Source organism: Rhinopithecus bieti, unplaced genomic scaffold (genome assembly GCF_001698545.2).
Source record: "Rhinopithecus bieti isolate Rb0 unplaced genomic scaffold, ASM169854v2 scaffold_70890, whole genome shotgun sequence".
In the NCBI taxonomy this organism is placed as follows: domain Eukaryota; kingdom Metazoa; phylum Chordata; class Mammalia; order Primates; family Cercopithecidae; genus Rhinopithecus; species Rhinopithecus bieti.
This window is the reverse complement of record NW_016827312.1, coordinates 901,647-908,722: the sequence shown is the minus strand read 5'-3', so window position 1 is coordinate 908,722 and position 7,076 is coordinate 901,647. Positions and strand designations below refer to the sequence as shown.

The following is a 7,076-nucleotide window of genomic DNA, read 5'->3' as shown; positions in this document are numbered from 1 at the left end:
CAGATGTCACAGCTTCCCTTGGCTAGGAAAGGGAAATCCCCCAATCCTTTGTGCTTTCCTGGTGAGGCAAAGCCTTACCCTGCTTCAGCTCACCCTTTGTGGACTGCACCCACTGTCCAACCAGTCCCAGTGAGATGAACCAGGTACCTCAGTTGGAAATGCAGAAATCACCTATCTTCTGTGTCAATCACGCTGGGAGCTGCAGACTGGAGCTGTTCCTATTTGGCCATCTTCCAGTTTCGATAGTTTTTTATTTTATTTATGCTATCTATTTCTTCCCCCCTCCTTTTTGTTTTGCTTTGTTTTGTTTTGTTTTGTTTTTTTGAGATGAAGTCTTGCTCTGTTGCCCAGGCTAGAGTATAGTGGTGTGATCTCAGCTCACTGCAACCTCTACCTCCTGGGTTCAAGTGATTCTCCTGCCTCAACTTCCTGTGAAGCTGGGACTATAGGAGCATGCCATCACGCCCAGCTAATTTTTATATTTTTAGTAGAGATGGGATTTCATCATATTGGCCAGACTGGTTTTGCATTCCTGACCTCAAGTGATCCGCCTGCCTCAGTCTCCCAAAGTGTTGGGATTACAGGGGTGAGCCACCGTGCCTGGCTATTTATGCCATCTATTTCACTGAAGATTTCTCCCATCATTTCTTGTATCATTTTTTAAAATTTCCTTACATTGGACTTCACCTTTCTCTGATGCCTCCTTAATTAGCTGACCTTCTGAATTCTTTTTCAGGAAAATCAGGAATTTCTTCTTGGTTTGGAGCCATTGCTGGTGAGCTAGTGTAATTTTTTTTTGGGGGGGGGTGTTAAAGAAAGTTGTTTTGTCATATTAGCAGAATTGTTTTTCTGGTTCCTTCTCACTTGGGTTGGCTATGTCAGAGGGATGGTATAAGGCTCAAGGCTGCTGTTCAGATTTTTTTGATGCACGGGATGTTCTCTTGCTGTAGTATTCTCCCCCTTTTCCTGTGGATGTGGTTTCCAGAGAGCTAGTAGTGATTGTTATAGTAGTGATTGTTATCCCTCTTCTGGATATAGCCACCTAGGTGGTCTACCAGGCTTCAGGCTGGCACTGAGGGTTGTCTGCACAGAGTCCTGTGATGTAAACCATCTGCAGGTCTCTGAGCCGTGGATACCAGCACCTGCTCTGGTGGAGGTGGCAGAGGGGTGAAATGGACTCTGTGAGGGTTCTTAGTTTTGGTTGCTTAATGCACTATTTTTGTATTGGCCTCCTGCCGGGAGGTGGCACTTTGAAGAGAATATCAGCTGTAGTAGCATAGGGGCATCAGGCAGTGGGCAGGGCCCTAGAACTCCCAAGAGTATATGCCCTTTGTCTTCAGCTGCCAGGGTGGGTAGGGAAGGACCATCAGGTGGGGGCAGGGCTAGGCGTGTGTGAGCTCAGACTCTCCTTGGGTGGGTCTTATGGCAGCTGCTGTGGGGGATGGGGTTATGCTTCCCAGGCCAATGGTGTTATAGTCCCAGGAGGATTAGGGTTGCCTCTGCTGTGTCATGCAGGTTGTCAGGGGAGTGGGGGAAAACTGGCAGTCATAGGCCTCACCCAGCTCTCACATAACCCAAAAGGCCAGTCTCACTCCCACCTTGCCCTCTCAAACAGCACCGAGTCTGTTTCCAAGCAGTGGGCAAGCAGGGCTGAGAACTTGCCCCAGACTACCAGCCTCGTAGCTGTGAAAGCAAACCGGACTTTCGTGCCTCCCTGTCTGTGGAGTCTGCACACCAGATTCACACTCTCTCCCTAGGTCTGGACAGAAGACTTCACATTCCGTTGGAATTGTTACAAAGTTCAGCTGGAAGTTTACTTTTCCCTGTAGTCTGTTCCAAATACCTCTGGCAGCTCTCCCTAAGGACCCCTATGAGACAAGGCAGAACTAGCTTTCCAGGGGACTCAGAGAGCCCATAGGACTTTTCCTGCTGCTTCCTCTACCTCTGTATTTCACTCAGCTCTCTAAATTGACCCAGCTCCAGGTAAGGTCAGAATCTTCTCCCGTGATCTAGACCTTAAGGTTCCCCACTGAGGGTGTGTGTTTGGGGGCGGACAATCTCCATTTCCTACTTCCACAGCTTGGGCTGTATTTGGGGTGTCTCCTGGGTCCTCCAGGAGCAATCTGCTTCCTTCAGAGGGTCTGTGGGGTCTCTCAGCTTTCCTGGTTAATTTCTACAGTTGTTCTGGAGCAAAGGTTCACGATGCAAGTCTCCACACACTGCTCTATCTGTCCACGTGAGAGCTGCAGTCTAATCCTGCCTCTTGTCTGCCATGATCTCCTAGAATAAATTTCTACTATGAGTTTTGTTTGTTTTTGTCTTTCTACTTTTAAAAAAATTTCTGAGGTATACTTCTAGTTGTTTTCAGTCTTTGAGTCATGTTCCCTTTTCATTTTCAGCTTTATAGTGTACTTTTTTCTAATCATAGGTGCTGAAAATGACACAGTAAATAAATGCACATGTTCAGTTCACCATCTTGAGCCATTAGGTCTAGTAAATTCATGTTGTATTTACTCAGGATGATACCTAATACTCTAATAAGAGTCAATGATTCCATTATCATCACGCCTGTAATCCCCGCACTTTGGGAGGCCAAGGCAGGCAGATCACAAGATCAGGAGATCAAGACCATCCTGGATAACATGGTGAAACCCTGTCTCTATTAAAAATACAAAAAAATTAGCCGGGTATGGTGGCACGCGCCTGTAGTCCCACTCGGGAGGCTGAGGCAGGAGAATCGCTTGAACCCGGCAGATGGAGGTTGCAGTGAGCTGAGATTGCACAACTCCACTCCACCTAGGCGACAGAGTGAGACTTTGTCTAAAAAATAATAATGATAATGATAATACATGCTTTAGTACACAAAGCACTTGACCCCCTTTTTTCTCTTTATTCTGGAAGTCTTACGTATACAGTTTTCTTTTCTTCCTTATTTTCGAACAAAAGAGTCAAAGTTTTTTTCTTACGTCTTAAGTTAGTGAATTTAAACTGGGTATTTTCAGAAAGCAATGGGCATGTATACCAAGATGCTTTTAAGAGAACTGACTTTGGTTATAAAGAGATTTAATGCAAGCCTCCAGTTTAACTTGGAGGACTGAGTCACCCCTGTAATAACATGTCTGAACCGCGGACAGGGCATCCTTTGCCATTCAACCTCTGATTTGCACAAGGTGACTAAAGGACCAGCAACAAACAAAAGCAAAGGTAAAATAGACTTTTTTTCTTGTTTGTAAAATTTTTTTAATTGTTTTAGAAATTTGAAGAGTTAGAAAAAAGCCAATATTAATTTCTTGGAATGCTCAATTTCTTTTGTAGCCTAACTTTACTTAATTTTCAAATGCAGTACCTTTTGAAATGTGAGTTTGTTTTTATGAACCAAGCAGCCTAAAATACACATTTGTCACTGATATTTATGAGCTAAATTTCAGTTAACTTTTTATTTATTATAAATCTACCTTTGAAGATAATTCCCACTTTAATGACTACTCAAGGCTTTCTTCATTTTTTTGTGTGTGTGCATAGTTTCTGTGATTGCATTACTAACCCGAACTTGTGATCACATCAAAATGTATTCCATGAAGCAGGTTAGTCAATTAACTACAAATAAGCCATAAGAACACATGACTTTATGAGAGAGCCACAACTTTAATATTTTTTTGAATCAATAGATGTGAAGCATTCCTCAAGCTAACTGTATAAACATAAATGTTTTCCATTAAAGTATAAGTGCATATTTTGACAAAGATTTTACTTTCACAACATCTTCAATGAAGCATGTTTTTCATACCTAATTTTATAGTTGTATGTACCATGATGGTCAATACAAGAGGACTGTTTGTTGGAATAAGTATTGCAGATTTTAGGAAGCATGCAACATTTAAAAGGGCTCAAAAAGTGGATGATTTTTTATTGTAAAACTGGGTTGTACATTTTCTTTCCAAATATTGTTAAAGTGACTGAATATTTAGAGATAACAATCATCTGGCATTTCAAAAAAGATCTTAGTAATTGGAGAGAAGATAAATAAACATATACATATATGTACATATGGATAGATTTAGATTTTCCAGAAAAGAAAGAACAAGTACCAAAACAGTACAAGAAAGGTAAATCTTAAATCATTCAACCTATTAAAGAGAAATCTTAAAGTTGAGAAATGTAATAATGATGCGGAAAATGCTGTTTAGTGACTATGTATATGACTGTATGTAGGTATATAAAGTGAAAATTTGAAAAATTATGAGCTAATAAAACTTGTTATCTCTAGATCCTGAGTACCTGAATAACTAATGTACAGTCTCTCTCTCTCTCTCTCTTTCTCTCTCTCTTTGAGACAGGGTCTCTCTGTCACCCAAGCTGGAGTGCAGTGGCATGATCTTGGCTCACTGCAACTTCTGCCTCCCGGGTTCAAGTGATTCTCCTGTCTCAGCTCCTAAGTAGCTGGGATTACAGGCACCCACTACCACGCCAGGCTAATTTTTGTATTTTTTGGTACAAACAGGGTTTCACCATGTTGGCCAGCCTGGTCTTGAACTCCTGGCTTCAAGTGATTGGCCCGTTTTGGCCTCCCAAAGTGCTGGGATTACAGGTGTGAGCCATGGCAACTGGTCCAGGCTTTCTTTTTTAAAACAATGTACATAAACAAAACAAAAAGGAAACCTTTTAAGACAAAACTTTTGTTCCTTCATAGACATGCTGACTTGAATCATCTTCATAATACTTGGTTTGCTGCAGGGTGTGGTGGAACGTTCTTGTAGTCCCAGCTACTCAGGAGGCTGAGGCAGGAGAATTGCTTGAACACAGGAGGCGGAGACTGCAGTGGACTGAGATCTTGCTACTGCATTCCAATCTGGGCGATGGAGCCCGACTCTATCACAAATAAACAAACAAACAGACAAAAAACTTGATTCTCTATTTCACCTGTTTATACAAAACTTTCCTTTCTATATTTCTCATACATTTTATCTTACGTAGGAGCATGCAACCCTCTTACATACCAGTCAGGTAGAATTAGAGTGACACTGGATTTACCCGTTTGTTTCAAAGCTTTGGGAATTCTTCCAACGGATGTGACACATGTTAGAATCATTGTTACTTGAGATACTTATTGTACTGATAAATGCAATACAATTGTAGTAATATCTAAGAGAGCTTAGTCACATGATTTATTTCAGCCTTGCTTGTAAATTAGAATTAGTTTGATGATGGAAAGAAGAGCTCTTGTTGAAATATGAATACTTAGATTTTTGTTGTTGTTGAGACAGGGTCTCACTCTGTCACTCAGGATGGAGTGCAGTGGCACGATCACTGCTCAATGCAGCCTTGAACTTGTGGGCTCAGATGATCCTCCCACTTCAGCCTCCCAAGTATCTGGAACCACAGGAACGCACCACCCACTGGCTAATTTTTTTGTAAAGACAGGTTTTTGCCATGTTGCTCAAGCTGGTCTCTAACTCCTGGAATCAAGCAGTCCTCGGCCTCGGCCTTCCAAAGTACTGGGATTACAGGCGTGAGCCACCGCGCCACTCTACTTATAATAGAATTACAGATACTGTGAATTTCTAACAAGAACAACCTCTAGTTGTCTTGTTCATAGACTGAAGTCTCTTTACCTAAGTACTAAGCATGGGCCTAATGTTCATAATAGGCCCAAATGCATGAATCCCGTGCTCTGTCTTTTCATGAATATGTGAAAAATCTAAATCTCATTCTCCAAGGAGCAATATTTCTCTGATAGAATATACCGGGTGGTTCAAGAACTGGCTACGATCCTAGGCTGGAGTTCCTCTGCCTTTGTCAAGAGAATTCCAGAACGACCTTATTGCATCCTTAGTCTAACCCAAAATCTATGATTGGAACATTTCCAAATTTCCTTATTGTATTAGGAAATTCTCTCAAGATTACATCTGGAAATTAAAACCTATTGTGAAACATTTTGAAGTTACAAGGTTTGTGTAATTAGACTGCATGCAATTAGCAGTCTTGGACAAATAAACTTATTTTAAAGAATTAAAAGTATTTGTATGAAAAGTATTTCTTCACATTTAGGGTTAATATATGTTGCTATGAAATAATGCAGGAACTCAACTTACTTTACTAAGATCCAAGTGCAACACAGTTCTCACACCATGTGAATAGAAAAACAAAGCAGACAACAAATTATCTAATGATCTTTTAAAAAATACATGCAAATTAATGATTAGTTAAATACTACATTTGATGTTTCAACAAAGTTTTTTAAAATTATATTTTAAGTTCTGCAGATATGTCTGCAGAATGTGTGGATTTGTTACATAGGTGTACATGTGTCATGGTGGTATGCTGCACCAATCAACCCGTCATCTACATTAGGTATTTCTCCCAATGCTGTCCCTCCCCCAGCCCTCTGCCCCCTTACAGGCCCCTGTATGTGATGTTCCCCTCCCTGTGTCTATGTGTTCTCATTGTTTGACTCCCACTTGGGAGTGAGAACATGCGGTGTTTGGTTTTCTCTTCCTGTGTTAGTTTGCTGAGAATGATGGTTTCCAACTTCATTCATGTCCCTGCAAAGGACATGAACTCATTCCTTTTTATGGCTGCATAGTATTCCATGGTGTATATGTGCCACATTTTCTTTATCCAGTCTATCATTGATGGGCATTTGGGTTGGTTCCAAGTCTTCACGGTTGTGAATAGTGCTGCAATAAATACATGTTGATGTGTCTTTATAGTAGAATGATTTATAATCCTTTGGGTATATACCCAGTAATGGGATTGCTGGGTCAATTGGTGTTTCTGGTTCTAGATCCTTGAGGAATCTCCACACTGTCTTCCACAATGGTTAAACTAATTTATGCTCCCACCAACAGTGTAAAAGTGTTCCTATTTCCCCACATTCTATGCAGCATCTGTTGTTTCCTGACTTTTTAATGATTGCCATTCTAACTGGTGTGAGATGGTAATTCATTGTGGTTTTGATTTACATTTCTCTAATGACCGGTGATGATGAGCTTTTTTTCATGTTTGTTGACCGCATAAATGTCACCTTTTGAGAAGTTTCTGTTTATATCCTTTGCCCACTTTTGATGGGGTTGTTT

At 41.0% G+C, this 7,076-nt stretch overlaps 1 protein-coding gene across 1 annotated transcript in view; it reads left to right on the top strand.

The window, feature by feature from the left end:
- The first annotated feature begins 249 nt into the window (after window positions 1–249).
- Window positions 250–7,076, top strand: part of HYAL4 (hyaluronidase 4) — a 43,374-nt gene continuing 36,547 nt past the window's right edge. The window contains exons 1-2 of the mRNA XM_017863762.1: window positions 250–775; window positions 3,135–3,204. The gene's annotated coding sequence lies outside the window, so the exon portion shown is untranslated. The remainder of the gene's footprint in view (window positions 776–3,134; window positions 3,205–7,076) is intronic.